This window comes from Panthera uncia (assembly GCF_023721935.1).
Source record: "Panthera uncia isolate 11264 chromosome B2 unlocalized genomic scaffold, Puncia_PCG_1.0 HiC_scaffold_24, whole genome shotgun sequence".
NCBI lineage: Eukaryota > Metazoa > Chordata > Mammalia > Carnivora > Felidae > Panthera > Panthera uncia.
In genome coordinates, this window is record NW_026057580.1 from 31,252,721 (window position 1) to 31,271,453 (window position 18,733).

At 37.2% G+C, this 18,733-nt stretch overlaps 1 pseudogene; it reads left to right on the top strand.

The window, feature by feature from the left end:
• Positions 1–9,641: 9,641 nt before the first annotated feature.
• LOC125939083 (60S ribosomal protein L13-like) lies at positions 9,642–18,285 on the top strand (annotated as a pseudogene).
• Positions 18,286–18,733: the final 448 nt, after the last annotated feature.

Below are 18,733 nucleotides of genomic sequence, written 5' to 3' on the forward strand. Positions count from 1 at the left end.
TAATTCTTGATTTCTAAAGGTTATTTCACTAATTCCAAATATCACTTAACCAAGAAAAACACAAACTTAAACCCATAAGTACTTTTATTTTACTGTGTTTTAATGCCAATCTTTGATTTTCAATTTTGTTTCTTTCCCTTCATTAACATCTACCAAACTTGATGAATAGTTGAACTCTTGCCTCTTCCTCTGTTAGTTCTTGGGCAGAATACTGGATAGAATGAACTCTGAAAAAAACACTAGGGAAGCACACACATAAGTCAAAATGTTCCTTGGTTTATTTGCATTTATTTATTTCTTTATTTGCATTTACCGCTTTTCCTTATGTCATGAATATTTGAAAATAATAACTTTGGTTATTATAATTAAGAAATTAGCATTAACACAGTGCAAGAGGTTGTATGGCAAAGTACTTTAAGGATCATGAGATCAGGATCCAGCCCTTCTGATTATTAAACAGTAGTGGTGCAATGGGAAATTTATTTAACCTCTGCATGTCTAAGCTTTCACAAATAAAAAAGGTTGAAAATAGCATACGAGAGTTTTAACTTTAAAAAACAGATAGAAATGTAAAATATTTTAGAATGAGGATTTTCATATAGTAAGTTCTGACTAAACATTGCCTAATAATATTAATTGCCACATATTTTTTGTTGAGATTTACTGAGATTCTGTTCTAACATTAAGGAATAAAATAAGATAAAGTAATGGCAAAGTGAATATGATGGAGGGTATACTATAAAAATTAAACAGAGAAGCTTGGTAACTTGAACTATTAAAAAATGCTGTAAAGAATATACAAGTTAAACTAAAAGCAATGTTATTAATGTGGGGTGGTCAAGGAAGTTTTCTTAAAAATAACCATAACAATAATAGTAACTAAATAATATTAAGAACATTTATGATATTTTTTAAAATAATGAATTAACAAATATTAAATGCTTCTAGGTAGTTTTGTTAGCAATTTATATGTTTTTCCATTTATTCTTAATGAAAACCTTATGAAGTAATTCATCATTATTCACATTTTATTAGGACATTAAGTGAATTTTCTGAGATCATATAACTGTTGTGTCAGATTGAGATATTTTAACAGACTTCACACTGGAAAAATGTAAAAATAAATCACAGAAAATATGGCATGGTTTTGGGAAAAACACTGTGATGTCAGCCTTCTAAGAAATTAGATTCCACAAAAGTTTACGTAAATCAAAGATCTTTTTCTGGGGTAAATACTTGTAAGTAATCTGAGTGAATTTTATGATACATTCCTACCCTTACTCCAGTTGCTTGTACTGATTTACTTTTATTCTCTCATCTCCTACTTTTTTCCCTCGCATTTTCATAGTCCTCTTACAACACACTAGTGGGGGACATTTTTAGGATTATCTTTCTTTTCTTTTTTTCCTTTTTTTTTTTTTTTTTTTTTTTTCAAGAGAGGAGCATCTGACTTCCCTCTGGGACCAGGAGACAAATGAAACCAATTGACCGCCAGAGAACTGATCCCCAATTTAAAGGCTCATTAGTATTGTGCTCTAAGCAAAGAAAGGAAATGGCAGCTCCTTAGTTATGTGCCTATTTTACACTAAGCACTAATTTACTTGTTTGAAAGTCTTTGATAAGTTTCATCCACTGTGCTCAAAAATATATATATATTGTAAATCAAAGGCAGATTAGTGGAATGATTGTTATATCTAATGAATTCCTTCTGGAGCCCATACATTACAGTGGACATGATACAGAACTTAGAAAATCTAAGTTTTGCTTCTTACTCTGCTATTTTTGAGATATATTTGACTGGAAAGGCCACTAAATATTCATTTAAAAATTTAAAAAATGTTTTAGGTAACTATTACTTGACACGTACCATGCTCAGTGCTGGAGATACAAAGATGAGCAAGAGGCTCTAGCCCCCGACTTCTAGATCCTCTCGGCACCTCCAGGGAGAGGGACAGGTAAACATATATCATTAACACAGTGCATAAGGTGTGTAATACGAATACAAAAAACTTGTTCAGAGCCTGGCCTATTGTGTTAACCATACTACCTCTAACAGTGTTGCTGGCATTTATGAGGCATTTGATAAGTTTAAATAAATGAATTATAAAATGAATCTCATTTTCAAGTCTCATTGGAATGAATGAATAAGTGATTGAACCTACTTGAAGGAAACCTGATAATAGATCAGCTTAAAGATTAGTAAGATTTTCCTAGGAAAAAAAGGCATTCTAGGAAAACAAGCAATATAGGTAAGTTCATGGAGGCCTAAAGCATGACCATATGTCAAGTGTCAGGGAAATTAAAAAATGATGTTACAGGGGTGCCTGGATGGCTCAGTCGGTTGAGCATCCGAGTTTGGCTCAGGTCATGATCTCATGGTTTTGAAGTTTCGAGCCCTGCATCAGGCTCTGTGCTGAATGCTTGCTCAGAGACTGGAGCCTGCTTCAGATTATGTCTCCTTCTCTCTCTGCCCCTCCCCCACTTGTGCTTTGTCTCACTCTGTCTCTCAAAAATAAATGAATGTGAAAAAACTAACTTAAAAAATGATGTTACAGACCGCATAAACCTTAGTAAAGAATTATGGAATAAAGTTGGAAAAAAGCAACTTGGAAATAGATGGTGAAGAATTTTATATTTCAGACTAAGTAAATTTTATTTCATTATAGGTTAAAATGAATGTTATTTTAAGTCATTCCAGTTTTAAACCTCAAAATGAGAATAACTTGAAGCACTTTGCCTATTTTACAAGGTGATAATAGGGATGTCAATCTAAAAACAAGAAGCCTGTTCAAGAGGCAAAACATGTATTTGGGATCAATTAATTACAATTTAAGGTACACAGACTTAGGTAGAAACCCAAAGAATGTTTTGACTTCAAAAGGTATATTCAAGGTTTTTATGGCAAAAAAAGTTTAGGTAAGTTGTTTTTAAGAAGAGTTTATTAGTGCTGACAAATGGGGCTAGATTTGTATGTCACCAATCTGTCAGGGAAAATGGTCACTAGGCTAAGTAATAAAGGTTCACTTTTTTATCAGTATTTTCAAATGGGATTTTCTCGTTCTTGCTGACTTCTTGGAATGTTGGAGGTTTGGCCCAGTTCAGTGGTTTAGGAGACACGATATGCGAGGCAGTTCCTCTGAAATGGCTGATTTGGTTGTATTTTGAAAATGGCTCTACTCGTTATTTTTCGCATTTTCTCATTTTGATCAAGATCTTTTCCTGAAATCATTCCTGATAAACCATTTGAATTGAGTTTCTGATTTTTGATTTTCAGTCCCTGGTTGCCAGGCAGATTCCTTAATCTCTCCTTGTCAGGAAGGCTCATTCCTGGTTTGTCTCATCCTACCTTAGAGGGAAAGTGGTAAACTTGGGAGCCTTTAGGCCACATCTGAGCAACAAGAGCCCCAAGATGGAGGAAAGCTTGTTGCCATGTCCCATAAAATAAACAAAGTTTGCTAAAGTTCTTTTAATTGACCAAATAAACACTACAAATCAATTCAGAACATTGGGTGACCATTATTTTCATAGAATTTCTATAGCACTGTGAAAACAATAGTCTTATAATAATAATAATCTTTAGAACCACAAGCAAGATGTTAATTCCAAATTGTAGAATAGCTCTAAACCATGACTTCAACTACAGAAGTCAAAAGACCAAGAGCTTTCCAGAGATGTCGATTGTAACCAGTGGGTTTGTTCTCTAATTTTGTATAATTGTGTTTCAACAACCCTGAAGAATTTATCCAACTACAGCAGGTGGTATTAGCAATGGTGTGGATGCCACCTTGCTCCACTAAGATATAGTCAAGAGCAATTCTGTTATCCAAAACAACTGGCATGAGTTTAGAGATTGACCTGGGGCAGGTATTATCTTAGTAGATTGAGCAATATCTCCTAAACTTTTAGATAAAATTATGATCATGTAGTCATTCATACTAGCAAGCCACCATGGAAAAAAAGATTCTCAAAAATCTTACTCCTTCATTATCAGAGACACCACCTGACAATTCTCACTTTAATCTGTGATGTAGAGTTCAGGGTGATGTCCAAGGCTGAACCTCTGATTGATTATGTAATGAAATAGATATAACCAATTATTCAACTGTGCAATAACCTCCAAGTTGATAAGAATTTAAGCAATGTGTCCTCCATAAATTGTTCTGCCATGTATAAGTAAAAATAAGTCCTAATGGGCCACAGATCATGGAATTATCATAATGAGATTGATTGAACGAAGGATCTGAAGGATGCAAGCAATTAAGATAGTTATATGCAGGTGTAGTAAAATTGTATTGACATAGAGATGTAAAGATTGCAAAGGAAAAACTGTTGAAATCTGTGATTCGTGGCAAGCTTAATGTTCCATTGTTACAAGTGTTAAATCTCTAGAGATTGGAATGGGTAGGCAAGAAGTTCAGACAGAGTCCAGGTAAGTTTTACAGGATATGAAGGTTTAATAGTATATTTAGCACAAGAAATTCGGGGAGAAATGACAGAGAGGTTGGTAATTAGATGTACTAAAAGATCTCTATCTTCATATATAGAGTGAAGCTTCTGATGACAAACCCAACAACTTGTCAAATCTCCTTCATATGCCAGGAAATGGGAAATGCAGACAAGGGAGTTAGCCTTCCAGGAGAAGACAAAGAAGGAAAGGAAAGGTAACCACTAGAGCTGATATTTGGCCTCTTTTATTATTATCTTTTATCTTCCTCATTCACAAGGTAGAAAGGGACTGATCAAAAAAATACAAGCAAAGAAAATAATTTCAATAGCTAACACTGTGGTTACAATGTTTTCTGTAAAGACAAGAATCTTATGGTACGTTCCAAATCCAAGTAGGCAATTAACAGATAAAGGGCAATGAGGAGGAGTGAAAGCCTAAAGATTGCAGAAGTTTTACTGAAATAGTCTGACTCTATGTTTAAGTCACAGATCCACTGACTAACTTTGTTTAAGGCTATACAGGGAGTGAAGCATAAAAATTATAAGTAAGACAATACTAATAGTATGAACAAGAACCATAGGGTATATGGGCCTGGCTTAGAATCCCGGGAAAGCTGTCAGCATCAGATGTCATCTGCTTCGATTACTGGTGAGCTTTAATTTTAATTCTCCCTTTGATTCAGCAGTCCAGCAGAGAGTAGAAACTTTCTTTAAATGAGAAACATGAACCCAAGAATCAATACCTTTTAGTTTTGTAGCACAAGAGTTAGTTAAGAGTGCCTGATATGGTCCTTTCCACCTAAATTGTAAGGAATCCTTTTGAAGATGTCGCTTCCAATAAACAAAGGGAACTGGTTGTAGGTTGTGTTTTATTTCTTTGTCTTCCCTGAGCGTGCTGTGAAAAGATTGTTCTCTAGGGCATGATTTTTGTCCATGACCTTAATTAGTCCCTTACAAAAGTGGAGAATATCTCCTTTAATTAACTAAACATCAAATGCAGCTGGGGCCAAATGCATGGGTCTCCCAGTTACAAGCTCCAAGGGATAGAGCTGATGGTTTTGGAAGGAAGCAGCTTTTAAATTCAATAGGACAATAGGAAGTGCTTTAGGCCAAGTCAATTTTAATGTTTCCATAAATTTAGCCAATTGTGTTTGAATGATGTCATTTGTTCTTTCCACCAGTCCACAGGACTGAGGGTGGTAGGTACAATGGAAGTGTTGTAATATAAACCAAAAAGAGTATATTTGCTTCATGATGTGGCCAGTAAAGTGGGTTCCTCCGTCACCATATAATTTCAAGGGTGTGCCCTAAGCAGGTATTATCTTTTCTAACAAATTTTTGCAACAGCTGAGGTAGTAACATACTAGCAAGAAAATGCCTCAACCCAATGAGAAAACACACACCTCATGACAAGGACTTAGTTGCAATCATGAGAAGGTGGTGGATCCATTTGCCAGATCTCGAAAGGCTCACTAGGTAAATCGAAATGGCAGAGAGCTTTCTGAATCATTTTCCCTAGGTGAAATTTTGGACAAAAAGTGCAGGTTAACAGCACTTTCTTAGCAGCTTAGAAACATTTCCCACTAATATTGCCTCATAAAGCTTATAGTTTGTCAGTTGCCCAGTGAGTCATTTGATGGGCTATTTCAAGTAATTGTTTGTGTGGGTTTTTTTTTTTTTTTCCCATAGATTCTGATAGTACTGGTTTGTTATTTGGATCGTACTCTAAATTTGTCAAGGAAGTGAAAACAGAATGGTCAGTCCAATAAAGTTTTTCTCTGTGTGCTATGCTGGCTTAGGCATCCTTTATGAGAAGATTCAAATCTTCTTTAGGAAAATAGTATTTGCTTTGAGGTTCCCAGTTTCAATAGAATTTAAAGCAGGCTGATTTTACTGCTTGATCATCTAAATTATTTCCTTTAATGCCACCCTCATTAGATCATGACTTGAGCCAAAATCAAAAGCCGGATGCTTAAGCAACTGAGCTACCCAGGTGCCCCCCAAAGCTACATTTTTTAAATGTAATACCCCCAGATTTTAAAAATACAGCATCCAAGGCAAATCAAAATCATGAACAACTATGAAGTTGTAGCAGTAACTGTTTTACCTTTTGCTTAAATGTAAAGAGCTCTATCTGGAGCATAAAATTCCGGCTGTTGGTAGCCATTGGTAAAAGAGCTGCTTCCAACATTTGTAAGAGAGTGGTAATAGTACATCCAGCACAGTTTTTCCTTCCATTATTCCTATATAGGAACTATCAGAAAACCAAGAGCGTTCGCATTATTAGTTTTCTCTGAGTCAGCTCTAGGTGTCAGCTGTTAGTCAGTCAAGGTTAGAAGAGTCATGGCATGTCTACACAACAGGTGAAGGGAGCAGAGTTTCAGAGAGACCTCCTGTTGGAAGCGGGCCCAGGCTTGGCAGGCAGGTGCAGCAGAGCCCCTGAACCCTGTCCCAGGCTCCGAGGCTCCTCCCAGTAGCCCGCCAGTCGGAGGGAGCGGATTTCCGCCCCTCCCTCGGCTGGGGTCCACGTGGCAGGTGCACTGCCCCTACCTCCACGCAGGGCCTGGTCCGCCCCATCGCATGAGATACGGAGTGAGAGTGGAGCAGAACCTGAGCCGCTCCTCAGGTGGCCCTTGGAGGTTGTGGCAGAGCCTGCCTCCTGAATGACAGATCCTGTGGAGGATGTTATAGCTGTAATCTCTTTAAAAAGAAAAAAAAAATGCAGCGAAAGATAGTGTAGATCTAAGTTAGAAGAGGTGAATCGGCTTACAGAAAGATGTTGAGTGTGATGAGAATTTAATAAGGCTTCTGCACAAGAAGCAAATGCTTAAGGGAGAGCCCATGACTCTCTCTCCTGTTGGTCTGGTTAAAGCAGTTGTAGCTGAAATAGCTCTCATGCAAAGAGGAAGTCCTTTGGCTACTGGGTCTAATACTGGCTATAACAGCCAAGAGGTCTATGTTGAACTCTGTATTTTTGAATATGGGCACCCAAGGAATTTCCTTCTTTCTCTGTAGAAAGGAAAAAAAAAAAAAACAAACACACACACACACACACACACACACACAAATAAAAACAAAAACAAGACTGATAATTAGGGTGTCCCAATAGGAGGGCTGAGAAGTCTTTTCAACTGGCCAAAAGCCATGTGAGTATTTTCTTCCCATTGTATGGTATCTGGTTTGTCAGATTTTAGTAGAATATAACAGAATTGGGTTATAAAAGACAAATTTGGTATCCAGTTCTTATAAGATCCTGCAAGGCCTAAAAATTCTCCAAGGTATCTCTTCCTGGTTTTTGTCTGTGGGAAGCTTAAAATGCTCTGGAGGCTGTTGGGGTGCAAGAGGAGACCTTGGTCAGAGATCAAATGCCCCAGATATTTTAACTCATTGAGTATGGATGAAATGAAGTTTTTTTTTTTTTTTGAGACTTTGTGGTCTTTAGTTGCTAACAGTTTAAGGAGGTGGATACTATGCTGCTTACATGCTTCATTGGAAGAGGAGCAAAAGTGAAGAGCATCAACATACTGTATAAGGATTGATTTTTTTGTGGAAAAGTGTCACCTGCCAAATCTGCATGAAGATTTGTGAAAAATAAGGACTGTCTGGGTAGTCTTATGGCATCACACTACAAACATATTTTTGTCCTTCCCAAATGAAGGCAAATAAAATTGGCTTTTATACTAAAGAAGGCATTATAGAAACCAAATTACAGTGAAAAACTTACTCTTTGTGGGAATGGAGGCTGGAGAGTGTGAAGGTTAGGGAGAACTGGGGGTCAGGGAATTGAATGTTATTGTTGGCTTTGGGTTCCTGGACAGACTTGCACCCTTGTCCATGAGGTTTCTTTGCAGAAAGGATGAATGCTTTACAAGGGCTGATAAAAGAGACTACAAGGTTTGGAGACTTGCATTCCTCTATAATTGGTTTTATTCCTGCAATAGCTTCAAGGTTTAAAGGATATTGCCTGATATTAGGAAGGGGTTTGCCTGGATCAACTTGAAACTTAACTGGGGATGCAGAATGGATCCACCTGATATCTATCCTAGGTTTTCCCCTAAGTCCTTTAGGAACTTTTTCTAAGAAAGTTAAGCTCTCAGTGTCCTTACTAGCTGATTTAAGGGGAAAGAATATTAGAGGTATTGAAAGGTTTTCTAATGCTGACAGTTGAAAGAGGGGTTGAATTGATTTTAAGAATGATTTCTCTTTTGAGTTGCCTGGGTAGCTCAGTCAGTTAAGTGTCCGACTCTTGGTTCCCACTCAAGTCATGATCTCATGGTCATGAAATGGAGCCCCACGTTAGGCCCTGTGCTGAGTGTGGAGCCTGCTTAGCATTCTTTCTCTCTCCCTCTCTGTTTACCCCTCCCCTGCTTGTTCTCTCTCTCTCTCTCTCTCTCAAAATAAATAAACATTTAAAAAAATAGAATGATTTCCTTTTTTTGGGAAAGGAAATGGCAATGTGGTATTTTTCTAAGAAGTCTCTTCCAAGTAGATTGACAGGAGCTAAGAGAACTAGTAAAAAGGAATGCCTATCCTGAAGAGGTGCCTAACTGAAAAGGTAAGGAAAGAGACTCATGAGCTGTTAAGGGTTTATTAGAACTTCCCAGCAATGGCATTTTTTTCAGTACAGGATTGTTTGAGCATGAACACAGAAGAGTTGCTCCAGCGTCAATTAAAATTGTAAGAACCTCATTTCTGATCATTAAGGAAGTTTCACCCAGATGATTAAGGTGCAAAATCAGAAAAACCTCTTGTGTTTCCTGGGAGTAGCCTCTGTCCATCAGAGGGCTTGAGGGCTTAGCGTTAGAAGATTGCCTTTGGTGTTTCTGTGTAAGACACTGTCTGGGTTTTTTACAAACCTGGGTGACTCAGTCGGTTAAGCATCCATCTCTTGATTTTAGCTCAGGTCATGATCTCATGGTTTTTTGTTGTTTTTGTTTTTGTTTTTAACTTTGAGCCCTGCTTAGGTTTTGCACTGACAGCGTAGAGCCTGCTTGAGATTCTTTCTCTCCCTCTTTCTCTGACCCTCCCCTGCTTGAGTGTGCTCTCTCTTTCTCAAAATAAATAAATAAACTTAAAAAACATTAAAAAAAAATAATTGAAGCTAATTATAGCATTCATAAACTAGTTTATTAAGCTTTTGAGTACATGTCTGGATTTTTTTATTCCAATCTATGGCTTTAGGGAAGACATGGGGAATGGCTTCATGTAAAGCTTTAGCAATGCACCCAGGAGGTACCCTGTCCTATGGTAAGACCCATTGGAGATCATTTAATGACATTCAGCCTTTGGCAACCAATGTTGAACTTGACCCTGTCCAACAAATAGGTGGATCAACTGATAAAGATCAAAGAAACCAGAGTGGTAGGTTTGGATAAAAATATTAAATTTGTCAGCAAATTGATGAAAGTCTTCATAAACCCTTGGAAACTCCTTGGCAATAGCTCTCAATTCAGCCTCTCTGTAGGGAGAATATAAAATGTTCAGGAGTATAACTTTTAGGTCTAACCTTGAAAAGGTTCATTGGAACAGGACAGTATGAAAAGGATAAAACAGGAAGATCTAGAAAGGTCTTGGGATATTGGGGTTAAAGAAGGAGTTTGGCCATAAGAGGGACAAAGAAAAGTAGAAGAGGGAGAGAGAGAGCAACCCGAAGCAGCAGGAGGAGGCTGAAGAGAAAAGTAATTCTGTAAAGCCTTATGATTCTTTTCAAACTGAGAATTTTTCTCTCTTAAGTTGGAAACAGTATTCTGAAAAGAGGCAATCAGTCTTGAGTTCATTTGAAAGTTTCCAAATACCAATTAAACATCCTATTTGATTTGTCTGGTTTTAAATCTGTGGTTCTCAAGTCAAGTTCTGTGAGCTCAAAAGAGCCCCAAAGTGACCACTGCAACTGCAATTGATCTTTGGAATTTTCAGTCCACTGGGATAAATATTTATAAGAAGAAGAATCCTAGTTCTTAAACATGAAACCAACTGGACTTGCTGAGGGAGGAACCTCTTGAAGAAACTTAGAATAAGAAACCAGTTCAAGAGGCTAGCATTTATTTGGGACCAAAGAATTGAAATTCAGGGTACATAGATTTAGATAGATGCCCAAACAGTGTCCTGGTTATAGAAAGTGGACTCAGGATTTTTATAGACATAAAAAAAAAATGTTAGGTAAGTTGTTTTTAAGAAGAGTTCATTGTTCTGACAAGCAGGACTAGATTTGTACATCACTGATTGGTCAGGCAAAGTGGTCCCCAGGTAAAAGTTCATTTTTATCAGTCTTTTCAAACAAGATTTTCTCATTCTTGCTGACTTCTTGGTATGTTGAAGTTTGGCCTGGTTCAAAGATTTAGGACACAGGATGTGCAAGGCAGTTCCTATGAAATAGCTATTCCAGGTCTATTTTTAAAAGTGCTGAAATTATGAAAAGACCCAAAATGTCCATCGACTGATGAATGGATAAAAAAAAAAAATGTAGTGTGTGTGTTTACACATACACACACACACACACACACACACACAAACACACACACAAACACACACACACATGGACTATTACTCAGCTATCAAAAAGAATGAAAGCTTGCCATTTGCAATGATATGGATGATGCTAGGGTGTATTATTCTAAGCAAAATAAGTCAGAGAAAGACAAATACAAATGAAAAATATGATTTCATTCATATGTGGAATTTAAGAAACAAAACAGATGAACATAGGGGAAGGGGGAGAAAACAGAGGCAAACCAGAAAAACAAACAACATCTTAACAATAGAGAACAAACTGAGAGTTACTGAGAGGAGGTAGGTGAGGGGATGGGTTAAATAGGTGAGAGTATTAAAGAGGGCACTTGTTGTGATGAGCACCGGGTGCTGTATATATAAGTGATGAATCATTAAATTCTACACCTGAAACTAAAAGCAATAAATCAATAAATAGTAAAAATAAAAATGGCTCTACTTATGTCATTTTTATAAGCATAAAGCAGGTCACTTAATTTAAATACATTTAAGAAATGCTATTTAAATATAAGAACTTATTAGTAGTAACTTATCTTTGAATATTAGAGAATAAAATTATTGAGCACTTTAATATACAAAGGAGGGGCAAATATTGGTTAGGGGCATAGCATGAGATATTTATTGCATTATTCTATTATTGTTTAATAAAATGTTTTATATTTATATTTTTAAGACCATATTCTACTCTATCTTTGCTGTTTTTAAACTTTTCCTCAATCATTTTTGGTGTAAGGTATTATATGCTAATATACTAGAAGAAAGGGCAAGTTAATGTTTTTCTCCCAATAGTATACTTTGTCAAAGTTTAATTTGTTATTTAACATTTTTGATTATTCTAATTTCTAATTAATGGTGTAGTAGTGTTTTTAGGTGAATATTGTAGGTTCTTGATGTCATGGGTTCCTTTCTGTGTTATGTAAGGCATTGGATAGAGAGACACTCTCTAGGTGAACCAGATAAAAGTTAAAAGCTAAATATTTTGAAATGAAATTCAGAATGTAAAAAGTTAATCTAATTGATTTTGGATCCCAATCATGTTTATGGTCCTCAATTATGTAAATTAGATTAAATTTTTAAAAATGCACATTGATATCATCTTTTCACCTGTGGAACAGATGTCCTTACCATACAAAAACACTAATACTAAATATCAAGACTGTCCAATATGTCTACATAGCATCATAGCTTTAGGATATTTCTCATGATATGTAATACTTTTTACTATGTCAGGCCTTTTGGTATAGTGTTTATGATCACATGTTTCATTCAAACACAATTAGATTTGACATCTGTCCATGATGATGACTATCTGAGTGAATTGGATTTGCTCAGTTTACCATTTCCATGTAATGTGTTCATATTCTGCAATGGTCAGGTACCAATGCCTACACAAGGAAAATTAAATATTAAATAACATATGTATAAGACTTAAAGTTTATGACACATAGTAAATTTTGGTTGTTAAAACACCACAGTGTCTAAAATATGCTATAATCTTAGGGGTGCCTGGGTTTCTCAGTTGGTTAAGTGTCCAAATTTTGATTATGATTCAGGTCATGATCTCACAGTTTGTGAATCTGAGCCCTGCATCAGGCTCTGTGCTGATGGCTTGGTTCCTGCTTGGGATTCTCTCTCCCCTCTCTCTCTGTCCCTCCCCTGCACTCTCTCTCTCTCACTCAAAATTAATAAATAAACTTAAAAAATATGTTATAGTATTTTTAAACAATTTTTTAAATGTTTATTTTTGACATATATATAGAGAGAGTATGTATGAGTGGGGAAGGGGCAGAGATAAAGAGAGAATCATACAGAATCCAAAGCAGGCTCCAGACTCTGAGCTGTCAGCACAGAGCCTGATGTTAGGCTCGAACCCACAAACTGTGAGATCATGACCTGAGCTAAAGTTGGACACTCAACTGACTGAGCCACCCAGGCACCCCAACATATGCTATAACCTTAAAAGTTTCCTCAGATTTCCATTTTTTAATGTATTTAATGAGAATCATCTGTAAAGTGTTATTTTTATTGAAGTCTTTTAGAACTTTGGACAGTGTTATGTATTCCTTATACATATCCCACAGAGAGTGTGATTTTACATATTTTTTCTTTTCTTTTTTTTTTTCAATATATGAAATTTATTGTCAAATTGGTTTCCATACAACACCCAGTGCTCATCCCAACAGGGTATTGAGGAGGGCATATTTTTTCAATAATCTTTAGGAAAGAGATTGTAAGTATAGTAACTGTGCATCCCCCAAATCACAGAATAATCTTTCAGAGAAGAGTCTTGTGTCAGCAATTTTAATATACTACATATATAGTCTCTTTTTTGAAGATACCAGCATTTTATTTTGTTTTTATTTTTATTTGTTTATATTTATTTATTTTTGAAAGACAGAAAGAGAGAGTGCTCAAGAGAGAGAACCCACAAACCACAAGATAATGACCTGAGCCGAAGTCGGTCACCTAACCAACTGAGCCACCCAGGCATCCCAAAGATACTAGGATTTTAAATGGTATCAGAATTCTTGCTGTGAAGAAAACTTTTTTTTAGTTTTACTTATTTTGAGAAAGAGAGAGTGTATGTACACACACATGCACACATGCACACAGGCAAGCAAGGGAGGGGCAGAGAGAGAGGAAGAAGTAGAATCCTAAGCAGGCTCCATGCTCAGCCCAGTGCCAGAAATGGGGCTCGATCCCATGACCCTAAGATCATGACCTGAGCCAAAATCGAGCTGGTTGCTCGACTGAGAACCCAGGTGCCCCAAGAAAACTTTTTTAAAGCCAAAATTTCTCAAAATTATTTGCCCAACAAACTTTCTCCCATATTCTACTTTTGTGTGTGGGTGCGTGATAGCAACTATAACTGTAATCATAGATAGAAGGGCTAAACCCACCCCTGATTACCTTGCTCCCCTACTCAAACCCTGCAATGTTTTCTCAAAACCACAGAGTAAAAATCATTCTTCCTATGGTTTGTAAAGAAACACGTGATTAAGCTCCTGGTCTTCTTTCTTTCTTCATCTTCAGATTTTGGTTGGCGTCATTCCACTGCAACCACATAGAGTACTTCTGTCCCGAGACTTTTCCCTTGTTGTTACCAGTATCTGAAATACACTTTTATCAGATAATTGCAGCTTTATTCAGGGCTCCAAAATTGGCTTTACCATCCTATCTATAATGGCATTCCTGTAAAATGATCTTGTCCCTACCTTCTTATATTTTCTCCTAATATTGATCACCTACTCCCTGAAAATTATACTCAATATTTATATCATTAGTTTCTGTCTCCCACCACATCAGAAACATAAGTTCTATGACAACAATCACTTAAAGCTCCTTTGTTTATTGTTACTATCCATCAGTATGTAAAATATGACCAATATACAGTAAAACTAAAATATTTATGAAATATTTAGCACTCAGCTCATCAGAATTCTGAACTTAAAAGTTATACCTGAAACAAATAAATCTGTTTAAAGTGACTTAAATAAAATCAGTTTTGAGCTATCTATATTTTATCTCATCCCTGAATTAGGTGTGATTAAGTTAGTACTTCCAATATTGAATTTGAGGTAACAAAAATCTATCTTTTTATAACTCGCATCCAGTAAGAAAGATGAAACTGAGAAAAGGGACGAAAATACTATTTTTAAAGTTTATTTATTTGTTTTGAGAGAGAGAGATAGCAGAAGAGGGGCAGGGCCAGAGAGAGAGAGAGATCCCAAGCAGACTCTGCACTGACAGTGTGGAGCCTGATGTGGGGCTGGAACTTATGAACTGTAAGAACATGACCTGAGCCAAAACTAAGTGTTGGACACTTAACCGACTGAGCCACCCAGGTGCCCCAAGGGAGGGAAATTATGTATTGACTTATTCCTAAAATAACAAAGGAATAGAAAGAAAAATGTGAAGAGCATTGGAGACACTATAGAACCCAAATGCATTTTTGTTTAAAGTGTTCAAAGATGGTTTTCGGTACTAATTAGTGGAAATTAAATATGAATTATTTGTGTTTGTATCTCTTCTCTAACTGGCAGTAGTTATTTTGGTAACACATGTAATTACATAGCTTTTTCTTATATTCCCATCCAAGACAACTCAGGATTATTAGGAAAAGCAGGGTTAGAAAACATAACACACTCTAAATTATTTCTTAAATCAATCAGATAATTAATGTTTTTTTCCCCTCCCACATACTATACTACAGTTGAAGTGTTTACTGTTAAGTGTAAGTTTCAAATGCTAACTGCACATCTGATGAGTCTAGAGATTTAAGCAGTTATTATAGAAAACTGACATGTTCTTATAAAAAGCAGAATTCAGTCTCTTACCCTCTATTTACTCAAAGGATAAGTTTTACAACTGTGTTATCACCACCAACCAAAGTTGATTTAAGAGACATGATGTCTTCTTCTTTTTCTTTTTAAGGCATGACTTCCATAATAATGCAAGAGAGACCCCTAGCAGCATCTACACATGCTGAACTCTTAAATCAATGATATTGGCTTCATTCCCAAGTAACAGGTGTACCTACATTGATTAATCCTTTTTTGCCACCAAGAAAAGGAAATACGACATCAGGGGCATTCACCCTGACTTTTCCAAATATTCATGGTATGATGTAATATTTGCAAAAATATAGGTAGCACTTCACATTTTCACCCTGCACTGCCTAGCCAACCAAAATGGATGGAGTCATAGGTGGCAATAAAGCAGCAACATGGATGCTAGTCAGGATGAAATAATACTTGGCTGGAAACCACAATATTGAAACCCAAAATCCCTGACCATTTGTCTATTCTAGTCACAGATTTGCAAAAGATATATGGAAAAAGGGTATACAAGACAAAAAGTTTCCTATTTTAAAAATTAATATATGATACCTCAAATTTATCAGCAACTTTGAGTAGCCACTGAGAATAGTTGGAAGAAATGGGTTCAGTGGTGCCTTGACTATGGACTCTCTAGATGGACACGTGAAAGATAAAAATAACCCCATGGTGAGATACCAAAGGAGGAAGAAAGCAATGATAGTCTCAGTAGAACCAGTCAAATCTATACCTCAAACCCCCTCTGGGATGAGGTTTCTTACTAAACAATAAAGGGCAGCCTAAGATCTTCTTATCATATTGTCCAACCAGGGATATTACAAAGAGAGACAAGAGGATGATATATTTCCACATTTTCAGTGGTCCAATGTTTACCACTCACTTGAGCTGACTTGCATTTGCAGCAAAGGATGAAAGGAAGAAGAAAGCTTACTCTCTTTAGAAGCCAAAATTTTTCCTACCTTTTGTTCTTTATTTTTAACCTACTGGGCTTAGAAGTCAGACTGTTTTCAGCCAGAAATATTATATCGGTGAAGGAAAAAACTCAACACAGTACAGTATCAGAAATATCTTACCCAAACCTTCCTGCATTTTTTATTCTTATTAATCTAATATTCATATTCACCCAGAACAATGGCATATACATTTTAGCCACAGAGGCCTCTTAAATGGAACATAAGAGGACAATTAAGTTGACTTTAAGAACACATACATTACAGAATAAAATTTTAATCTTCTAGATCCCATCTAGAAGTGCCGACACATTTTCTATCCAAACTCACTCGATGAGGGTTACACAGTGGACACTATATAATAGCATGATGCCAATAAGGAGGGCTTCAAATTTGTCCCTACCTCATAAACTTTGACAGTGGGAACCTCTCACATTTTCAAGTGAACCTATTGATTCCACAGTGAAATTAATGTTCCACAATAATATAAAAGCATCTGACCCACTCAGTTTTCTTATTCTGCTTTGTGAAAGCCAGAGAGGTTTCCCTCAGTGCCTATTTGGAGTTTCAATTAGCAGGCCCATCATCCTCTCCAGTGCTTGTTCCCATTCACTCCTTCACCACTGAATAACCCCAACTCCAATTTTCTTTTAGGGGCAAGAAGAGACATAAGAATATAACACCAGCTCTCTATGAAAAAAAAAATTAGAACAACAAAACAATTTCAAAATCATAGGCGACAGTTGCTTAGAATATTCACACTAATTTCTCTTAAAATATAATTTTTCAGCAAATCAATGTTTCTAGAACCCAAAACAATTCAATCTAGAATCATATAGATAATTACACTGTATCAAGCTTTACTAATAATTTTAAAGATCAAGTAATCTGGAGGCCAGACAAAGCAGGGAGAAAAATCATCCCATGTGACTCTTCTGTGGGCCCTTCCTTTTTCACATCATACACATGATTTCTGCTCCAGAATAATAGGAGAGGTTTTAATAAGAGGTTCACAGGTTACTCCATACAGCAAGATGTTATGAAACATCTATGTCCTATACCCCAGAGAGTTGCAAAGTTTATGTAACATTCCCTGTAAATTGTATTTATTTTACTTATGCAATTCTAATCCAGGGACATTAAGAGTACTGCATAGATAACGACTAGTATCATTCATCTATTTCCCCAATCAATTATCATATATACAAGGAAATTACACTTGGTCACCTGATTTTTTTTTCCTTCATCCAGAGTGTCCCCTCATTCATTAATCATGGAACAAATTGATCACACGGACAGGACCAGGCCTGGGCTCTGGTGGGGAGCAAGCCACTGCATCTAGCTAGACCCTGGGCCCTGACTAGCTCCTCTCTTCTGTGCCCCCAGGCCCATAGGCAGCAGCCGTGGCTCCTGGCCAGAATGGCATGATCCTGAAGCCCCACTTCCACAAGAGCTTGCAGCGAGTATGTGGCCACATGGTTCAACCAGCTGGCATGGAAGTTCTGCAGACACAAGGCCTGGCAAGCCAGAGCAAGCCCCATCACCTGCATCCCGTTTGGACCTGTCCGGACCCACCTGGCCCATCATGAGGTGCCCTATGAGGAAGTAGCACAACAAAGTATGAGCTGGCTGGGGTTTCAGCTTGGAAGAGTTAGGGTTGCTGGCATTGACAAGAAGGTGGCATGAGCTATTGGGATCTCAGTGGATCCAAGAAGGCAGACGAGTACACAGAGTCCCTGCAGGCTAATGTTCAGTGGCTGAAGGAGTACTGCTCCAAGCTCATCCTCTTCTCTAGGATGCCCTCTGCCCCCAAGAGGGAAAACAGCTCTGCTGAAAAACTCAAATTGGTTACCCAGCTGACAGGACTAGTCAAGCCCACAGGGAATGTCTATAAGCAGAAGAAAGCCGGAGTCATTACAGAGGAGGAGAAGAACTTCAAGGTGTTGACCAATATTCACATGGCCTGTGCCAATGCACTGCTCTTTGACATCCAGGCAGAAAGGGACAAAGAAGCTGTAGAACAGGATGTTAAAAAGAAAAAATAAAGTGCCGGGGTGCCTGGGTGGCTCAGTCAGTTAAGCGTCCGACTTCAGCTCAGGTCATGATCTTGCGGTCCTTGTGTTTGAGCCCCACATTGGCCTCTGTGCTGACAGCTCAGAGCCTGGAGACTGCTTTGGATTCTGTGTCTCCCTCTATGCCCCTCCCTTGCTCATTCCCTCTCTCTCTCTCTCACTCAAAAATGAATACACATTAAAAAAAAAGAAAAAAATGCCATTGCAACTTATGATTAGTAAAAAGAGAAATTGATCATAGGCTGGCTGTTATAACTTTTTCCTGCCTAGTCTACTATCTAACCTAGGTCAATAACTCCTTATCACATTTAAAAATTTTTTTAAATGTTTATTTATTTTTGAGATAAGGTGGGTGGAAGAGAGAGAACAAGAAGGGGAGGGGCAGAGAAAGAGGGAGACACAGAATCCTGAGCAGGCTCCA